General features: G+C 35.0%; 1 protein-coding gene and 1 pseudogene across 3 annotated transcripts in view; both read left to right on the top strand.

Annotated features, from left to right (window-relative positions):
* The window catches only part of GRM5 (glutamate metabotropic receptor 5), a 739,207-nt gene that overhangs the window by 629,297 nt on the left and 87,547 nt on the right, over positions 1 to 22,363 (top strand). The window lies entirely within an intron of this gene.
* On the top strand, positions 4,477 to 4,872 carry LOC141488783 (peptidyl-prolyl cis-trans isomerase NIMA-interacting 4 pseudogene; annotated as a pseudogene).

Genomic DNA, 22,363 nt, shown 5'->3' with positions numbered 1-22,363 from the left:
AGTAATTTATATAAGTTTACATAGCTAGTAAATGATAGAAATAAGATTCAAACTAAATCTCCTGCTCTTTCTTATATATAATCATACATTTTGGTACAAAACCCTATTTGTTTCTCATTTGTACATTTTTGCCATTAGCACTAGAGCCTTCTGCCTAATACATGTACTCCATGATATCATTTAAATTACTGCAACAAATTAGAACTGTTTGTTTTCTTCATAGCACTCAATTCTCTGAAGCTATCTGTGATACTGCACTGCTTCAGAGATGACCATTTCTTCTGACTATTACTGACTTGATTAGGGCTGAAACTGAAGGGTTTTTTCCCTCAACAATCCCATTTTGTCTGTAAATCAACTGACTTGGATTGAGAAATCACATATTTCCATTTGTTAATTAATTTTCATTCTTTTAATAAGCATATATTAAAAACCCTTCATTCACTTAATGTGTTTATTAAAAAAAAAAAACAGCTAGGTGACCCAACAGAAAGACCACAGGCTTTGGAATCAGGAAACCTAAGTTCAAATCCTGCCTTAGATACTCTTTGTCTGTGTTACCCTGGACAAATAACTTATTCTTTCTGTGCCTTGGTTTTCTGACCTATAAAATGGGAGCAATAATATCATTTACCTTCCACAGTTTTTGTAAGAATCAAATAAATTATATGGGAAGTGGTTTATAAATCCTAAAGCATTAATATAAATGCTAATTGCTATCATTATCATTATCATTATTATTATTATTATTATTATTATTATTATTAATCTTTCCTTTATGCCAGTCGACATGCTAAGGACTGGGATTAAAAATAGCAAAATAAAGTCATCCCTATCTATTTGATGCATGTGAAGCAAAAGTGTTCCAATATGCCAACATAAGTAAAGTTAATTCTACTTTAAAACAACATGTACATTTCTGAAAATCACAGTGCTATGTATGAACCTTAAAATGAAAACCACAGGACTTAAAGAAAAAAATGGATTTGAGGCATAACACTCAAAAACTTCATCAGTGCCATATTAAAAAATAGGAAAATGAAAAAAATGGGAGCTCAATAAAATGGTAACACAGATTTATACATGTTAAAGGTTAGAAAAGCATAAATGAGTGGTAGCATTATGGGACTCTGGCTGCTGCTAAATATGCCCAGGTTCTCAAGGAATGAGAAGGCTGGCAGTAAAACAGGACCATAGCCGAAAGGAGGGAGATAAGGTGAAGTTAGTGGAGTCAGTCTGGACCAGCCCTCCCCTGCTCACAGCTCCAACTGTATATGAAGAATGGCACTTTGTCTTGGGGGGAAAATACAGCTCAAGATTGTTTGTGAAAGTGAGTTCAAAGGGCTGCAACTTTTAGGAAGTAATGAAATTGGAAAACTTCATTCTCACTGTTTTCAGGGACAAAAATCACACATAAACAAGCTAAAAATTTTCATTATATTCAAATTGTTCCCTAATACAACAATTGCATTGGAATAAATTTATATGTTCAAAACAAACATTATATCAGAAATAACTGTAAAATAAAATTTATACTGGATAATTACAATCTAATTCAGGTGGAGACAAGGACAGAATGTTTGAGAGGTCTTCTGGTCCTAGCTCTAGATTTAGGAAGATAAATTATTAATTACTTGCAGCAAATGATTTCCTATGCTCATTTTCATGAGCTTTTCCTGCTTTGAGTTTAGTGAAAACTTTAATTACTTCAGTAGGGATTCTAAAAGATCCCAATGGTATTAGTTTATGATAGCTAACTAACATTTTTGCAAAACATTTATAAATATTATCTCATTTTAATCTTCTTAACTATATTGGAAGTTAGATTATATTATTATGCCCCATTTACTGATGAGGAAACTAAGATTCTCAAGAGAGATTAAGTGACCTGTCCAGGAAATGTTACTAAGTTTAGATTTGAACTCAGGTCTTTTTGACTTCAGTTCCAACACAATATCTACTGTACTATCTGGGAACTAGCTGCCAGTATATAGTGTTTTATGGTAAGGCTGCAGGTGGTTAACTTTGTAATTTAAAAGTCACATATCTACAGATAAAAGAATATATTTGATATACTTCTGATGAGATTGTAGACTGTATAAAGATTTTGAAAAATTATGACAATACTAAAAAAGGAGGGATATACCTTTTAACCCAAGCAATTTCATTATTAGGACTTTATGTTTAAAATATCATAAAAAGACTTATCAATACAGAATATTTATTTGTAATAGCAAAGAAATTGTGAACAAGCTGTAAGTCTACAAATGGTTGAGCAAGTTATTATATATTAATGTACTAGAATATTATGGTGCTATAAAATTAAATAAATAAAAATAACAATATAAGGCCTGTATGCAAAGTGAGAGCAACAGTATGGCAATGATAAATTTGTCATCTACAGCTTATAATTGTTAATATTTAAAATGCTTTAAGATTTACAAATGTGAGGTGGCAGAGCCAAGATGGCGACAGGAGAAGAGCCTCTCTTAGGTGCTCTCTCTATAATCTTTCAAAACTCATAATATAATGACTTTAACTGAATTTTCAAGAGAGGGATCCAGTGATGCAATTCTCCAGAACAAGGTAACCTGGAAAATAGTGGAAAGGCTCTGCTCCACAGGTTTGGAGGCAGCCCCAGGGCACCTGGGAGCTGTGGCTCAGGGCAGCTGGGGAGGTTTCCTGACCTACATCTCGGGGAGCACTGGGCACAACTTAGAAGATCAACAGGGGGACCTCAAACAGAGCAAGAACACGAAGCCCAGTTCCCAGGGCACTCAGCGAGCAGTGGCAGCAGCAGCAGCCCAGATCCAGGAAAAGATAGTAAGCAGAGCTGGCAAGCAGGAGCCCCCAGGCAACTGAGCCTTAAGTGCTCAGCTTACCAAAAGTAGAGGAGAGAAGAGAGACTTCTGAGGTCTGTCCTCTGTACCTGGAACAGCACTCTGGGGCTCTGACCATATTCAGATGCTGATCACAGTCTAGGACCCCCATAGAACAGCAGCCCCCCCACCTCAGCCCTGGGGCAGAGGAGTGTGCTTGTGGTCATTCACAGACCAGGAGGGAAGACAGAGCCTCACTCACTGAGATCCTTGTTGGGGGGGGGGGTGTCCCAATAATACTCAAAAGCTCAGGAAGCATCCTAAGACTAGGCACAAGCTGGGGAAATGAGTAAACAGAGAAAAAAGAGGAACACCATTGAGAAATACATTATCTATGATCCCAAGAAGGATCAAAATACTCAATTTGAAGATGAGGAAGTACAAATTCCTGCATCTAAAGACTACAAGAAAAATGGAAATTGGGCTCAGGCTATGACAGAGCTCAAAAAAATTTTTGAAAATCAAGTAAGGGAAATAGAAGAAAACTTGGGAAAAGAAATGAGATACAGGGAAAACATGAAAAAGTAGTCAGCAGCTTAGTCAAATAAATCCAAAAAAATGCTGAAGAAAATAACATGTTAATAACCAGCTTAGGTCAAATGGATAAAACAGTTCAAAAAGTTACTGGGGGAAAAATGCTTTGAAAAGCAGAATTGGCCAGATGGAAAAGAGATAAGAAAGCTCTCTGAGGAAAACACATCCTTCAGATCTAGAATGGAGCTAAAGGAAGCTGTTGACTTTATGAGAAATCAAGACACAATATTTCCACAACAAAAGAGTGAAAAAATATAAGAAAATGTGAAATAGCTCATTGAAAAAACAACTGATGTGGAAAACAGATTTAGAAAAGATAATTTAAAAATTATTGGGATACCTGAAAGTCATGATCAGGAAAAAAGAGCCTTGACCTCATTTTTAAAGAATTCCTACAGGAAAATTGTCCAGATATCCTAGAAGCAGAGGGCAAAATAGAAACTGAGAGAATCCACCAATCTCCCCAGGAAAGAGATCCAACAAAAAACAACCCCCAGGAATATTATAGCCAAGTTCCAGAACTCCCAAGTCAAAGAGAAAATATTGCAAGCAGCCAGAAGCACACAATTCAAACATCATAGAATTGCAGTCAGGATCACACAGGACTTAGCAGTAACTACATTAAAGGCTCATAGAGCTTGGAATATAATATTCCAGAAAACAAAAGAGCTCATAATGCAACCAAGAATCAACTACCCAGCAAAAGTGAACATCTCTTCCAGGGAAAAAAATGGACTTTCAATGAACCAGGGAATTTCAAATTTTCCTGTTGAAATGTCCAGAGATGAATAGAAAGCTTGATCTTCAAATTCAGGACTCAGGTGAAGCATAGAGAGTGGAGCAGAAGGGTAAAATAAGAGGCATTTACTTAATGATGATGATGAACTGCATGTATTCCTACATAAAAAATGATACTGATAATACTCATAAGAAACTTCTCATTTAGAAGAGCAGGTAGAAGGAGCTTCCTATAGATGAAGCACAGTAGAGAACTGGACTTGAAGGATATAATATATTGTAATATATATTGTAATATATTGTAAAAATGTAGACAATAGCTAAAATGGTGCCTAAAGGGAAGAGTACCTCTGGCAAAGGAGCAAAAGGGGAGTAGTTTCTGGGAGTAAGGGTACAGATAAGAAGTCTTAGGGTTCCAAAGGTGATGGAAATGCAATAAAGATCTGGCATATTCTGTATGAAAAGCATGACAGAATCATGGAGGCCATGGAGTAACTGAAATCTGTCATGAAATTCAATGAAGTTGCCTCCCAGTGTAGTGAAGCTAAAGACTGTCAGGGAAGAGATTTGGGCTGGATGACAACAGTCTCCATGGTAGGCCAGTTCCAAGAAGCAGCATTTGCCTTACTTATCAGTGGTATGGACAATTCTATATACATAGATCCTCCAGTAAAAAAACAGATTTGGGCACCATATTATCTTGGTTGAAAGCCAAAAATAAACTGATAAATGAGTTGAAAAAAGAATAAATGAATAAAAATATGCAAGTGCCATGTGAAAAATAAAAGAAGCCTTATATATCATTTGAATCACAAATATCATTTTGCAGATAAGGGTACTTTGGTCCAGAGAGAATGATTAACCAAACAACTTCACAAAAATGCTTGACAATGCCTAAATTTGAACTACGTTGCTCCAAACCATAGTACCTTATTGTGAAATCTTAAAAGTAATAGCAAAAATCCTTGATTAAGGAAATGTGTGGCACTAAGGATACCAAACCAAAATATTATAAAGTCCCTTCTCTGCCAGGGAGCAGTATCTCACAGCACAGTTCCTCTAAGAGGAAGATCAGAAGCTGAAAGATAGCTACAGAAACAACACTCTTTTGTAGTCTGACACCTATAACATTTTCTCATCACAAAAATCACCTGCTAAGACTCTGGAAGTATGCTTAGAATGATTCCCAGAACTTTGTATGATTGAAGAGATGATTCCAGGCAGACTTAATAACTTTGTATGATTGAAGAGATGATTCCAGGCAGACTTAATTGGGTAATTCTTTCAAGTACCTTAAACAGATGAGATCCCTTAACAGATTTCACTGGTATAGGAAAAATTCCATGCCAAGGAAGTCCAAGATAGCCTTGAGCAAGGGTGTCCAACTCAAATTGAAATGGAGGCCACTAAACTGCTCATAAAGATTTCAGCAGTTATATAATGACTAAGAAAACTGCATAGTAAGTGTCTATGTTTTGTTGTATTTTATTTATTCCATTGAGTAGTTAGGTGGCACAGTGGATAAATGCTATTAGGGATGATTTTATTACAGGAGACATCACTGTCTTAATTCTTTTGGAGTTCAAATATTTATCAACAACAATAATGACAAGAATCACTAACATTTGCACTTTAAAGATTCAAAAGTGCTGTATATGTACTATCTCATTGGATTATTTATTAAATGCCCACTTTATATCCAGTGAGTTACCCATAAAATGTTTTCCCGAGGATAGTCCTGGGCACTCTTCTTCTATATGATCTTACTCGATCACATTCAGTTACATGCAGATAACTTTCAAATCTACTTGTCTTATCCTCTCTCCTTACCTCCAGTCTCACATATCCAACTGACTATTAGCATTTTTCCCACTGGATGTCCTACAAAATAGACATCTTAAAGCTAACATATTCAACACTCAGCTCATTCATTAACTTGCCCCCAGACCCTCTCCACTTCCTAACTTCTATGTTACTATTTAGGGTACCACTACCTTCTCAGGTACTGAGTCTCAAAACTAAGTAAGATATCCTATGAACTCCTTACTCTCTCATGCTTCCCACAGCAAATCAGTAATCAATGCCTCTCATTTCTACCTTGTATTACATCTCTCCCATGTGTTCCTTCCTTTCTTTCTTCCACAGTCACCTCCCTTGGCAGGCCCACATCACCTCTCACCAAAACTACTCCAAAAGCTTAGTGGTTTTTCAACCTATCATCAGCTCTCTTCTCCATCATTCCATCCTTCATTCAGTTATCAAATTGATCTTCCCACAACATAGTTCTGACCATGTCACATTCACATACTCCATGCTCATTCAATGAAATCAAGTGCCTTATAGTCCTCAAGCTCAAATATAAAAATCCTCTGTTTGGCTTTTAAAGTCCTTCATAACTTGGCCTTTTTTCTAACTTTTTTATTCTTCTTATAGTTTTCTCCCCTCCACATACTGTGGGATCCAATGACACTGGACTCCTTGCTATCTCTATTTTAATTTTTTTTTAATTTAAGGCAGTGGGGTTAAGTGGCTTGTCCCAGGTCACACAGCTAGGTAATTATTATGTGTCTGAAGCCAGATTTGAACTCAGGTGCCCCTGACTCCGGGGCCAGTGCACCACCTAGCTGCCCCCCTCTCCTTGCTATTTCTTGAATAAGATTTTCCATCTTCCAAATTCATGTATTTTCAATGGGTGTCACTGATATGTGAAGCGCTCTCTATTCATCTCTATCTCCTAACTCCCCCACCTTCCTTTATTTCTCAGGTAAACCTCCAGCTTCTGTAAGAAACTTTTCTCAGACCCTTAATCCAAGTATTTTTCTTCTGATATTATTCACAATTTTTCCTGTTTAAATCATGTGTGGACATAATTATTTTCATTTTATTCTCCACCTCCTATTAGATTGTGAGTAACTCAAGAACCAAGGAATGTAATTATGGATGTGGTGTTGTGGATGTGGTTGTGGTGACTAGGGATTTTTTTTTCCTTTTCTCTGTGTCGCTAACACCTAGTACAGGGTCTATCACATCTTAGGAAGTTAGTAGAATGGCTGGGGAACTAGACCTAGAATAAGCAAGATCTGAGTTTACTCCAGTCTCATATAGTAGTGACCCTTTGCAAGTCCCTTAATTTTAGATTCAGTTTCCTCAATATTTCCTCACAAGATTTGGAATGGTTGAAATGAGATGCTATTTGTGAAATACAACACATCTCCTGACACATGATAGATGCTGCATAAAAGCTTATTCCCTCCCCCAGCCCTTTATTAATTCTAGTTGACCAACTGACAAAGGAAAGATACCCCAAATCAGTGGGTTTTGTCTAGTTAAATTTGATGTCAAGAGAAAGCATAAGATGTGGTTAAGAAAAGTAACCTGGATGGGGAGCAAAGCAAACTTGGATTCAAATTCAGCCCTTGACAAAAACTAATGAGGTGGCCCTGGAATGATTACATATGGCCCTCGTCAACTTAGAGGGCCTCTTTGGGGAGTGGGGTAGGGGGCTATTTGTCAAATCATAGCCCAAAAGTCAGGCTGAAGACCTAGATTCAAGAGAGGAACTTATTTTTCATTTTAATTTTTTGGCACTCTGGAAGCAGATCTTGAAGGAGAATGACTAGACCTGAGATTTCATTGCTATAGGAAACTTCCATGCCAAAGCAGTTCAAGGCCTTCTCTACAACTTACTGGGTTATAGATTTGCCTAGAGCAAGGGTGTGCAATTCAGATTGAAATGGAAGCCACTAAATGGATCACAAAGATTTCTACAGGTACATATTGACTTAGAAAACTGTATAGTATCTATGTTTTATTGTATATTATTTATTTCATTGGTCAGTTAGGTGGCACAGAGGATAAAATGCCATACCTGTAGTCAAGGAGATTTATCTTTCTAAGTTGAAATCTGTCCTCAGATATTTACTAGATGGGTAACCTTTGTGAATTCTAAAATCTGTAACCTTAAGAACACAGAATTAAAATAAAATGACAGAAAATATACATTTTAAAATTTCATTCTCTGGAATTTTACCCCTATCCTATGGTGGAGATCATTTTGAGATAATGACCACAAAGAACTGGGAAAGAAATTGGAATTTTAATACTGAATGAAAGAACAGAGAAAATCATTAACCTTCTTACTGACCTAACCATGGGAATTTGCACAATATTTTTACCCACAACTGATCTACAAAGATTATTATCTCTCAACAAATTATTATCTGAACTGTAGCTATCTCTTTCTGGCAGATGGTCTCATTGCATCCTGCTCATCCTCTTCCTTGGTTTGTTATTAACATATGGGGAGATCTTAATTTTTAACTAGGAAGCAAGATAACCCAAATGAAGCCTCTCCGTTACCACAATTTTGTTATAAGAAATTCTTTCACACTCTTAGTTATTAAATTAATCCTATTTGCCTCAGTTTCCTCATCTGTAAAATGAGCTGAAGAAGGAATTAGCAAAGCATCTATGTAAAGTTTCTTTGCAAAGAAAAATCCCAAAATGGGGTCATGTGAGTTAGAAATGACTGAAACAACTCAATTCAACAACAATGATTATATTTAGAAGCATTTTTCTTTAGAATCCTAACATTGTTCTCCAAGACAAAGAGACATTTTTCTTCCATAGAGTAGATGGCCCACAGTGGTATCTGTGAGCAGAGACTTATCTTTTTTTTTCTTTTTCTTAAAAATAAAATAAAACAACAACAAAAATCAAACATTTTAGCTTTGCTTTAGTGTTTTAATGTGTTCTGCTTTCTCACATCCCAGAGCTTTGTGCCATAAAACATAGCAAGGGAAATTTTAGCCTAAAAAATATTAAGGCTAGGGGTACTAGTCAACCAATCCAACAACAAAAGAGCTTCAAAATGGTCTCTGTAGGAATCTTTGTTTTGAGAGACTGTTTCTATGTGTCCCCCAGGATGAATTAGGAGTAAAATGTTTTCCCAATTAGAGGAGAAAACTAACTTGTTGGAGTAAAGACTCTTTAGGATTACCCGTTTAAAGGCATCAGAATGTTTGCCAGTAAAGGGATTTTTAATCTTAATATAATTGATAGTGAGAAAAATGTGTATAGTAAATAGAAAACTGGCTCAGGAGACCTGGGTTAAAGTCATTTCTCTGCTACATACTAGCAGAAGAACCTTCAGAAAGTGACTTACCTCTGGTGATATTTGACCTTCATTCTCTAAGAAAACCATGATAAGTGAACAGGATTTGAATGAGGTGGGGGCGTTGGGCTAAATTGCTAATTTCACTTTTTCTTCTGGAGCCATTTGGGTCCAGTGACCAGATAGGAATCAGGACAACTGGAGATGACCCTGAATGTGAGGCAATTAGGATTAAGCGACTTACTGAAAGTTTACCCAACTAGTAAATCTGAGGCTGGATTTGAATTTAGGTTCTCCTGACTCTAGGGTACTCTATCCACTATACCACCAAGCTACCCCAGGAAACTAATAGACTCACAGATATTTCATCCTTCATTCTTGAAGAAGACCAATAATATCACCAGAATGATGTCTTTACTTGCAAGTAAATTGGAACTATGTGAGGCAGCATTTTGCAAAGTCATCAGCCTCACTCTTCTCCAGACTCATAAGAATCCAGTGAGTAGAAGAAATTAAAACGACTGGTGATGACTCTGGATGCAGTGAGCTTTTCAATAACAACAACTTTTCCTGGTCTTAGTTTTTCTGAGACAACACCCATTCAGTGAGTAAAGACTAAGCAAGAATTGAGGGGAAAGATGGCCTAGTATTATATCACAAAAGAATCAGTCTAAAAGGAAGACCCTCAGAGTTTAAGGCCAGAACAGAAACAACTGTTATTTACATTCTCTCTAAGCATACAAATCCAAAACAATTAGGAAGTAAGGATTGGACTATGACCTATAATTGATCAGTCAGTGAGAGCCAGAATGATTTGTGTTTAAAGCCACAGTCAAATAACTCCATCTGAATCCCAATGGACTTTATGAAAGCCTGGTTTTCCAGAGTTATATTTCAAGAAGTCATAATTGGAAACTATATGAGACAAAAGAACTAATTGTCCCATTTTTAAAAAATAATAAAATAAACAACTATAGGGAAAAATCTAGCCTGCAAAGTATAATTGATCAAAATTTATATTCTTTTGGAGAGATCACCCCCATGTAAGGATATGAGTGATCTTGTGGACAGAAAAAGAAGAGGAGGGGCAGAAGGGTAGAATATAGCAGCATTGCCCAACTGCATGACCAGTTGGCTCCCTAGGGAGTCAGCTACTAATACTCACAGATTAGTGGTCATTCTTCCGGAAGAGGACAAATGACATCAGCAGGGTTATGTCTTGATTTACAAATGAATTGGATTTACATGAGGCAGAACTGTGCAAAGTCATCAGCCACACTCTCTCCCCCAGAGCTACTGGAGTCCAGTAGCAAGAACAACAAAGACTATGAATTACTAAAAAACTGCCTTGGTAGGAAAAATCCTTGCAAGCAGCTATGCAGTACAATGGATGGAGCACTAAGCTTAGAGTCAGGAATCCTGGAATTCGAATATCAGCTTAAGTACTTACTAGCTATGTGTCTCTAGTTCTCTAGGCACTATATATAACACTTAAAGGCACACAGCTAGTAAGTATATTAAGGCATATATATATACCTCCATTTCTATAACTGTAAAATGGGGAAATATTTATATTTCTAGATAATATTTATAAAAAATGATTAGCACAGCTTCTGGATTGTTGTAGACATTTAAAATCTTACAAGTTGTTTCTAGGTGCTATATGTGTGTGCATGTGTGCCTCAGTTTCTATAACTATAAAATGGGGAATATCTCTTGTCTAGATAATATTTAAAATATGTCTAGTGTCTAGAATAATTGTCTGGATAATATTTATAAAAATGATTAGCACAATGTCTAGAATGCAGTAGGCATTTAAATACTCGCTAGCTGGGTATCTCTGGATGCTTTAAATGTGTGTGTGCTTCAGTTTCCACAACTATAAAATGGAGAAATATTTGTAGTCTAGAGAATATTTGTTAAAAATGCTTAGTACACTGTAGGAGACATTTAAATATATACTAGCTTTGTGTTTGTGCCTGTGTAGCAGTTTAAAATGTGGAAATATTTGTAATCTAGATAATATTTATAAAAATGCTTAGAATAGTGTCTGGAATATAGTATAGGCATTTAATAAAATGCTTATTACCTTCCCTTCCTTGCCAGGGACTTCTGATAAAAATGAATTCACAAGTCCATTTAAAAAATAATCAAGATGGTACTAAACTGTTCTTCATAACAATAATTAGCCCACTTGTTCAGCTAATTCTCTTCTACTTTGAGATATTCAAGCCTAGTCATTATGAAATAAGGTAATATTTGTTTCCTTGTTAGAAGGGAACAGGTATTTATTAAAACCACTATGTGTCAGATACTATATTGTCATTTATTAATATTATCTCATTTGATCTTCATAACATCCCTATGAGGTACGCACTATTGTTTTCTCCATTTTACAGTTTTGGAAACTGAGAAAGATAAAGGTTAGGTGATTTGCCTATGGTCACACAATTACTAAGTTTCTGAGGCTGAATTTCAACTCCAGTCTTCTTGACTCTGCCCAGACCTAGCATTCTATCCACTGTACAAAAAGCAAAATATTTTATAAATGTCATTTACTATTATGAAAGGCATTTAATTTTTATGTTTTACTGAGATCCAATCATCACATATTTAGTTATATGTTTACATATGACCCTGAAAAAAATGTTAAGGGTAGGTAGTACAGGTTTAACCAATCTGTCAACAAGGGAGCTTCAAAATGGTTCTGTAGAGGAGAGTATAGCATATGCATATAGGTGTTTATATGTATATGTGCATATATATATATGCATGTGTGTGTTTAAGTATGCATGCAGCAAAATTGGCCTTTAGAGTACTCAGATTCCCCACTGAATACACATTTAAAGCCCTTACCACTTTCCTACAATTTGCTTTCTTCTAGTATTCTGTTGGTCTTTGAGAATCCAGAATTTCTTCTATTTCTGAAAAGAAATAGAGAGGTAATACAGTGGAGAAATATAATAGGCATTTATGTATGCATACATTTGAGTTTGTGCATGGAAAGTGCATGTATTTATTTCTCTACATTAATGTTTTATATAATATATAATCCTATGTATATTATATAATTCTATGATTCTCAGAGTGCATATCTTCGCACTAATGTGCAGTAAATTTTTTATAGTCATGCTAAGAAATTCTGCTAAACATAAAATTATTTAAAACTTCATAAATTATTAACAACTGCTTTTAATCTAGTCCATAAATTTAGTTCCTTTTGATCTTATAATTAATGTCATAGCTGTTTCAGAATTTAAACAAAATAAAAGGTCCTCCTGAACTCTGAGGTTACAGTGCTTTATTAACAGTGTTTCTGAGGGAAGCTTCCTAGCTTCTGCTTAATCTTGGCTCTAACCCCAACACTTTATTACAAAATGAACCCTTCCTCCATTTTTCCTCCTCCTCCTCTTCCTCCTTCTCACACATCAGGTTTTCACATCCCCTTCCCTCAGTCTCCTTCTCCTAGCTGCAGTCTGTTGTGTGTTACTATCAACTGGCCTTTGGGAGAGATCCCAATGATAATTTACTAATAATACCTAGCTTTTATAGAGGGCTTTAGAATTTAAAAAAGTTTTATATATATTATGGATTTTGTACCTCATTTTGTGAAGTGGGCACCATTATGACCCTAAGTTTTAGAGATGAAGAAACTAAAAAAAGAAGCAAACTAACACACAAAGGATCACACAACTAGTGAGGCTCTGAGTCAGTGTTCTAACTTACAGCTTCCTGAAACCATATCAAGCTCTATATAAAATAAAATAAAATACCCTGCTGCCTCTATCTTTTTTTAAATTTTTTTTACATTTAAGTCAATGGGGGTTAAGTGACTTGCCCAAGGTCACACAGCAAGGCAATTATTAAGTGTCTGAGACTGAATATGAATTCAGGTCCTCCTGACTCCAGGCTGGTGGAGGGCATCCACTATGCCACCTAGCTGCTTTTGCCTCTACCTTTAAAGGAAGTTTATGTCAAGATTCCTGAGAAAGTAAAGAAAGACAGGAAGAAGAAAAGGAGACCAGGTTAACCAGGAACGCTTCTTTGTTATGATTTTAAATATTCAAGGCAATGGGATTTCTTATGGTTGAAAAAAATTGTTCTTTGAACAAAAATCTTTTAGAACTACTGAACTAGATTGTTTGTGTGTGTGTGTGTGTGTGTGTGTGTGTGTGTGTGTGTGTAGCAGCTGGTAACACAGATAATAGAGCACTAAGCCTAGTTCAGAAAGGATTGTTATTTTCACTTGTGTAGGACTTTTCATCACTCCATTTGGAATTTTCTTGGCAAAGATACTGGCATAGTTTGCCATTTCCTTCTCCAGATCATTTTATAGATGATGAAACTAAGGCAAGTAGAATTAAAGTGATTTGCTCAGTGTCACACAGCTGGTAAGTATATGAAGCCATATTTGAACTCAGGAAGGAGGAGTCTTCCAGACTCAGCCTGACCCTATCCATTATACCAAATCTAGTTGCAGACACTTACTAGCTGTGTGAGGCTAGGCAAGTCACTTAATCTATCTCAGCTTCAATTTCTTCAATTGTAAAAATAGAGGTAATAATAGTACCTACCTCCCAAGGTTGTTGTAGTTATCCAATGATAATAATTGTAAATAGATCATTGCCTGACACTTGAGAAGTGTTATATGTGTGTGTGTGTGTGTGTGTGTGTGTGTGATTATTTCCTTCCTTCTCCCTTCCTAAGAAAAACTAAAGGTATTGTTTATACAGTGTTTTGTATTTAGAAAGCGTTGTACAGAACATCATAGGCTCCATAGATTCAGAGTTCACTTGAGGTCTAAGAAGGTTAAGTACCTACTAGTAAGTATAATACAGACACTGCTTGTGGATTCAGTTTCAGAATCCTGCAATAAAACCAGTCACAAGAATTTTTTTGGTTTCTCAGTGCACATCACAATATAACCTAGTCTAATAAGTGTGCAATAATATTTTGTCTAAAAAGTTCAATTTAAAAAGACTTTAAACTAAAAAATGCTAACCATCATCTGAGCCATCAGGTAGTCATAATCTTTTTGTTGGTAAAAGATCTTGCCTCAGTGTTAATAGTTGCTGACTGAGTAGGGTGATGGCTGCTGAAGTTTGGGGTGATTGTGTCAACTTCTTAAAAATAAGACAACGATGTAATTTGCTCAATGAATTTACTTTTCTTTCCCTTCACACTTAGAGGTTTTTGTGGGGTTATCAATTCACCTAATTTCAGTATTGTCATTCAAGGAATAGGGAAGTCTGAAGAGAGGGGAAAAGATGGGGGAATAGCCAGAGAGCAAGCAGAACAACACATTAAGTTCTTCATCTTATATGTGCATGTTTCATGGTTCCCCAATGCAATTACAATATTGATATCAAAGATCTTTGGCCATGTAACATAAGTGTGTATGTAATATGTATATATATATATAGCAGCTATAATAATAATAAAAAAGTTTGAAATAATGCAAGAATTACAAAAATGTAACACAGAGACAAGATGTGAGCTCATACTATTGGAAATAGTGTCTATAAAAATGCAATATCTATAAAATGCAATGAAATAAGTCTTATTTACATAGTAAATAAATAAATTTATTCCTCATAAGAACATCATGAAATGGATCATATAAATATTATGCATATTTTTGAGATAAAAAAACAAGTGCCAGCAAGACTGAATGCCATTCTCAGGGTCAAACAGTTAAATATAAGAAGTGGCATATGAACCCAGGTCTTCTGTATGCAAGACTCTCTTTTCATATTTTATGTCAGTTTTGTTCCAAAATAGTTTTCCTACTGAGAGTGGGCTAGATGTATATGTGTGTATGTAAGTGTATCTTAATTTTTTTTAATGGCAAGTAAACTTTCTATCTGGACTCATAAAATTGGAATCTAACTGCTGTAAGGTCTAGACTAGGCAGCCAGTAGTTCTTCATAACAATCACCTCTTTGACTCACCTGTGACTTGAAGGCTTTGCTCTAAAAGAGCAACTCCATCCTTCCCTCCTGCTCGATGCCTGCCAGGCAGGTCTATTGACAGCAGTTTTTCTTCAGCACCCACAGTGAGAGCACATTGCTCAAGGCTGGCACCCCTGAATGCTTCAGATGTTTTCTTTTGTCTTCCTGGTTGGTTTGTCATGTCCCTACATCAGCTCCTGTTCAAGGGCTCTTTTCTTAGACCAGATTACCTATGGGACTTGGGCCTTCATTAGGGTTTTTGCTTGTTATCAGACTTGAAGCAGACTTCTAGATGCATGAGATTTGGGGACCAGCTGATATTCTGTCAAAAAATAAAATAAATGGACAAAAAAGCAAAAAACTTACACCACCAATCAGATTTAATGTGACAGATTGATACTCAAATTCGTGTGTGTGTGTATATATATATATATATATATATGTATATATGTATTGTGCATATAGACACATGTATCATATGTATATATGTAAATATGCACCCATATATTTGAGACTTTAAATTAAATTCAGTTCAATAAAATCATTGATATAACAACTCTATGTTCTGAATATTCAAAGAAAAAATAAAACAATGTATATGTATTATATTTGTATTTATTTATATATTTTATATATTTATTTATATATTTGTCCTACACACAGCATTCAGTATTTTAGCAAATATTGATTAAGTTCTGTACTGTTTATTGAGAACTACTTAGATATAAAATTTGAATTAAATGATTCCGGCCTTCATGAAGCTAATGGCCTATTGAGGGTATGGCATATGCACACATAGCTGTAATAGCACAGTAATACATGCTTACATTTTGCAAGGGGGGAGGATGGGGCAGGAAGACTGTCCACAAATAAGTAAAAACAAAATGTTTACAAGGGAAAACATAAAAGAGATTGAGGGAGAGAAAACAGAAAATTGGAGAATCAGGAAAGACCTCTGAAGGAGTGACAATTGAAGGGAACTAAAGATTACAGTAGATAAAGGTGTTAAGAGAAAGAGTGATTCAGCCATAGAGAACAGCTTAGCCAAAAACAATGAAGTGAGAAAATAAATGCTTAAAACTTTTTCAGCTCTACTGTCACCTATATCTGAAGTATAGAGACCTTTTGTGCAACTAATTAAAGTTGGAATACAATCATAATTATTTAGAGTACATTTTCAACTTTTACTTTGATGGATGAATGATACATTGATAAAAATTTGTATTAATAGAAGTTGAAAAGGAGGGAAGTGTAGATGACTGCACTGGGAGTCAGGAAGATCTGATTAATATCCCACTTCCACCACTTGTGAGTCATATGACCCTGGAGTTAGCCTCTTGAGACTTTTTTCCTCCTCTGTTAAATTAAGGTAATAATAGGACCTATGGGGATCAAATTCATTTATTTCTGCCAGACTTTTTGTAAACCTCAAAGTACTATCCAAATGCTAACTTATATTTACTGTTAAGTAATTAAGTCATTATACTCCATTTCTCTCTGTCTCTCTGACTCTCTGCCTCTATCTCCTTTTCTCTTTGTTTTTCTCTCTTTCTGTCTCTTTCTGTGTGGGTTTTGTGTGCATCTCTCATACATATAGACTCACATAAAAAGAGACAAAGAAACAGAGAGAGAAACAGAGACAGAGACACAGAGGGAGAAACACACATACCCTTTGATTATTCTCACTTTGACTTAGTCCAATCAGTTAAACAGTTACCAAGTCTCTGATAGGTAATGCTAGGAGCTGAGAAGAATACAAGTATATCAAATAAAAAAAAGTCCTCAAGGAAGGCATTTTGGGGCTATGACATTTATACAAATAATTATTTTATTAATATGAGGGGATTAAGTATAGAAGAGATATCTCTACTTCTTTCTTTCATATTTACATATATTTGCCCTACACACAGCATTCAGTAATTTAGCAAGTATTAAGTTCTTACTTATTGAGAACTACATAGATATAAAATTTGAACAAAATAATTCCTGTCCTCTTGAAGCTTATTGTCTAGTGAGGGTATGGCACAGGCACAAATAGCTGGAATAGCACAATAATACATGCTAAATACAGTCAAAAAATGCAAAACAAAGTGCTATGTGAGATGAGAGGGAAATGGTTGTTGTCCACAGGGAGAGTAAGGGAAAGCTTTCTGGAAGAGTTTGTGTTTAAATTGAAGGACAATGGACAGTGTTTGGGGAAAGGATGGTGAAGGGCTTTGAGTCTTTATCATGAAGATAAGTTTAAGAACCTCAAGATTTACTATATAGAAGAGAGAAGGTAGGAGGGAAAGAAGGGTAGTGATTGCTGTCTTCAAATCTAACTTCAGAAGCTAGGAGCTGAAGCAATGGTTAAAAGTTACTGAGAAACAAAGTTTAATGGAAAATAATCTCCCATGTAGAGCTAGTCCAACCTTACAAAGTAGTTTTGATCAATTCCAGCATTCTTCCTTTCAATCCAAGGAAAGCAAGAAAGCATAACGCTTAGGCAAATATTTCAATAGGAAATGTCAAGAGAAGAAAGAAATATTTTCTTCCATCTCCAAAATAAAAACAGAAAATGAGTCGTATTTTTGACAATCTCCCAATATAGAAACCATGAAATGTAGTGGGAGCAGACACCTTTAACCTTTTCATGAAAACTTTCTGCAAAAAATTCTTTATTTCCCTCATTGACATAAATGCTTTGTAGGTTAAAAATGAAAGATTTCTTCATGAAAAGGAACACAGAAAAGAAAATGAAGAAAGAATCACTTATCAATACGTTGTTTCTATCAACTTGTTCTGAAATTCCAGGATTCAGTTGCTCTGTCCCAGAATTTTCTCTCTATCTCTGTTTGTGTGTGTGTGTGTGTGTGTGTGTGTGTGTGTGTGCAATGTGTGTAATATTTTTATATGTTTTATGGGAGCAGAGATATAGTATCCAAACCATATAAATCTTTTCTCCTGCTATGTTATCACTATGCTCTATAAACAGTACAAAACTTAATCAATGCTTGCTAAATTACTGGATGTTATAGTACGGAAATTATTTAAATGTGAGAGAAGGAAAGTTGAAAATATTTTAAGTAGTAGAGATGAGGAAAAAGAAGAAGAAGGTTTTAGGTTTTTTGGATGGTTTTTTTTAACATAGGGGCTGTTCCATCTTTATCCCAGAACTCAATGAAGTCATGATGTTTTCAAAGATGAAAGGAGTACTCAGAGCAATGACACGATTATCTTCAGACTGCAGAAACATTCTCACATCCCAAATGCATTTAAAATGTGCTGGCTATTGAATTTCCTTAATTGAATTTAGATGAGAAGGAAAAATTCTCAATGTTCATTAAGTGTTTGTACTTTTTATTTGTCGGGGGATTTGTGAATGACTGGCTAAGAAATCAAGTGATTTTGTTATTAAGATCAGTCACAATAAATATGAGGAAGCTTGAATTGGAATATGACTTAGTATAAATTTCTCAGGGTATTGCCTGAACAGCAGTCTGGAGATTGAAAAAAGAGTCCTAGATTCAGTTTCTTGAATCACAGGTGAGATTACTCTGCTTGGATGCTATTGAGCAAATTCTAACTATAGGGAGATGAAACAAACTGTTAATTGAAACAGAGAGGACAATTTTCAATTTAGACAGTTAACCTTGCACATAAGAATGGTAATGTCTAATAACTATTATCATCCTTTTATCTTTGTCTCTGTCTCTGTGTTTATTTTTTGTGTCTCTGTGTCTCCCATCTCTGCCTCTGCATTTGTGCCTGTCTCTCTGTCCCTGTCTCTGTCTCTTACTCTGTCTTTCTATATGTGTGTGTGTATCTCCATCTCTTTATATCTATGATTCAGTTTCTCTCTCTCTCTTGGTCTCTCTCTCTCTCTCTCTCTCTCTCTCTCTCTCTCTCTCTCTCTCTCTCTCTCTCTCTCTCTGTCTCCCTCTCGCTCTCTGTGTCTGCCTCTCTCCCCTTCTTCTTTTCCCTGAATTATCAACTGTGGAATCCCATCACTTTTACCTTCACAATATCATTCATAATACACCTTCTCTAATCTAAAAACTGATACTATCTTGCTGTTGGTCCTCTTCACTTCATGCCTGGATTATTGTCATAGGGTACTTGTTGCTCTCCCTGCCTTTTCTATTCCCACTCTTTTCCATTCTAAATTCAACTCTAATTGTGGATTTTCAGACACAGATCTATGTCCCACTGCTCCATTCGATAAATTCCAGAAACACCCTATTGCATCCAGGATTAAATTTAAAATATTGTTTTGTTCTTTGGTCTTTCATAACCTGGAAAGTCTCCAACTTTTCTAATCTTCTTATACTTTATACCCCTGATCTCTTTGCTGCTCTGACAGAAAGCATTATTAAATTTGAATTTACATATAAATTACAAATAAAAGCTAATTTTCAACATTCATTTTTGTGAGATTTTGAGTTCTTTATTTTTTAATTCCCTCCCCCATGACATCAAGTAATCTAATATAGGTTAAACATGTACATTTGTATCTGACAAACTACCATATTAGTCATATTGTAAAAGAAGAATCAGAACAAGGGAAAAAATACAGGAGGAATAAGTAAAACAAATTTTTTAAAAAAGTGAAAATAATGTGCTTTAGTCTACATTGAGACTTTATAGTTTTTTCCTCTCTGGCTGGCATTTTCCATCAAAAGTCTTTTTAGAATTGTCTTTGCTCATTGAACTACTGTGAGGAACTAAGTCTAGCATACTTGATCATCACATAATATTGCTGTTAATGTGTACAATGTTCTCCTGATTCTGTTCACTTCATTCACCATAAATTCATGTAAGTCTTTTCATTTTTCTGAAATTCAACTACTCGTGATTTCTTACAGAAGAATACTATTCCATCATATTCATATATCACAATTTGTTGAGCCATTCCTCAATTGATGGACATCACTTCAATTTCCAATTCTTTGCCTCTACAAAAATACAAATTTGTATTGTATTGTACAAATACAAAATTGCCTCTACAAAAAAATAGCTTTTTGTACATATGTGTCTTTTTCCCTTTTGTTTGAGCTTTTTGAAGTACAGACCTAGTAGTGGTATTACTGGTATACACAGTAGTATAAACAGTTTTATAGCCCTTGGGCATGGTTCCAAATTGGTCTCTAGAATGTTCGAATCATTCATAACTCCACCAACAATGAATTAGTGTACCAGTTTTTCCAAATCTTCTTCATTTATTATTTTCCTTTTGTGTCATTTTACCTGTAGAGTAATAAAAATTTATAAATCAAATTGAGTGCATATGTTATCCCTTCTTTGAGCCCAATCCAATGTAGCTCCCTTCTTTTCCTCTACTATAAGACTCCTTTGAGCCTCTTCTTGTGATATAATTTACCTTATTTTGTCTCCCTCTTTCATCTTTTCCCAGTACAAACCTTTATTTTCATACCTTAATTAATTTTTTGTATCATTACTTCAAAATCAACTTAGGCCCACACCTTCTGTCTATGTTTATTCCTTCTAATAATTGAGATACTTTCTTGAGAATTACATACGTCATCTTTTCATGTAGTGATGTAGGCAGTTTAATTTTATTCTGTAACACTTCTTTTTTTTGCTCTTTCCTTTTTTATATATATCTCTTGAATCTCATATTTGAAGATCAAATTTTCTCTTCATCTTTGGTATTATTATCAGGAAAGTTTGAATGTCCACTATTTCTCCTGAAAAAATATACTCAATTTTGCAAAGCAGTTGATTCTTGATTGCAATCTAAGCTCCAGGATATCATATTCCAGTACCTTTGCTCATTTAATCTTCAAGCTGTCAAGTCCTGTATATCCTGAATTTGGCTCCTGGGTACTTGATTTTTTTCCCTTTCTGGCTGCCTTCATTATTTTCTCCTTAACCTGATAATTGTGGAATTTGGCTAAAATATTCTTTGGCATTTTCATTAAGAGATCCCTTTCAGGAAGTGGTTGGTGGTTTCTTTTAATGACTACTTTACCCTCTGGTTGTAAGATATCAAGGCAATTTTTCTTGATGATATTTTGAAAGACATTGTCCAGATTCATTTCTTGATCCTGACTTTTAAGTAGTACAATCTTTCTTAAATTATCTCTCCTGTATCTATTTTTCATATCTGTAGTTTTCCCAAAAAAGGTATTTTTACATTTTCTTTTACTTTTTTCCATTTTTAAATTTTTTTTGACTTATTCTTAATGTCTCATAAAGGTATTAATTTCTACTTGTCCAGTTCTAATTTTTTAAGGAATTATTTTTCATTATTTAGCTTTTGTATCTTTTTCCATCTGTTCAAATCTATTGATTTTAGGATTTTTGCAAGGCAAATGGGGTTAAGTGGCTTGTCCAAGGCCACACACAGCTAGGTAATTATTAAGTACCTGAAGCTGGATTTGAACTCAGGTACTCCTGACTTCAGGGCTGGTGCTCTATCCACTGTGCCACCTAGCCATCCCTCAAATCTATTTTTAAAGGAGTTATTTTCTGTTTGCCATTTGGCCAATTATATTTTGAAGAAGTTTTTTCTTTTGTCCATTTTCCCAGTTCTGTTTTTAAAAGTGTTTATCTATTTGTCCATTTGGCCATTGTGCTTTTGATAAAGTTATTGTCATCAGTCAATTTTGAATGCATCACATTCATATACCACAATTTGTTCAGTAATTCCCCAATTGATGGGCATCACTTCAATATCTAATTCTTTGCCTCTATGAAAACAGCTGCTATAAATATTTTTGTACATGTGGGCCTTTTACCCTTTTCTTTGAATTATCATTTCTTTCTCCAATTTTTCTATTTGTTACTTAAAATTTTTTTTGAGTTCTTTTAAGAGGACTTTTGGAACCTCGGAACAATTCATATGCCATTTTGGGGTTTCACATGTAAGCCTTTATTTTTCTTCTGAGACAGTGTGTTTATCTTCCTTATCACTGTAGTAGCTTTCTAAGGTTAGAGTTTTTTTTCTGTTTCTTACTCATTTTTAGCCTAGATGATGGTTTTAAAGGTTGAGTTCTGATCTTAGAAGAGAGCATGGCTCTATTCCAAGTTTCTTCAACTAGAGATCAGAGTTCTGCCCACTGACTTTCTTTTTTGAAAATTTATTTATTTTTTAATTTTTTGATAAAAATATTTACACACTAGTCATTTTCAGTATGAGAAATTAG

This window comes from Macrotis lagotis, chromosome 1 (genome assembly GCF_037893015.1).
Source record: "Macrotis lagotis isolate mMagLag1 chromosome 1, bilby.v1.9.chrom.fasta, whole genome shotgun sequence".
Lineage (NCBI taxonomy): Eukaryota > Metazoa > Chordata > Mammalia > Peramelemorphia > Peramelidae > Macrotis > Macrotis lagotis.
The sequence above is the reverse complement of the archived record's forward strand: the minus strand, read 5'-3'. Positions and strand labels throughout refer to the sequence as shown.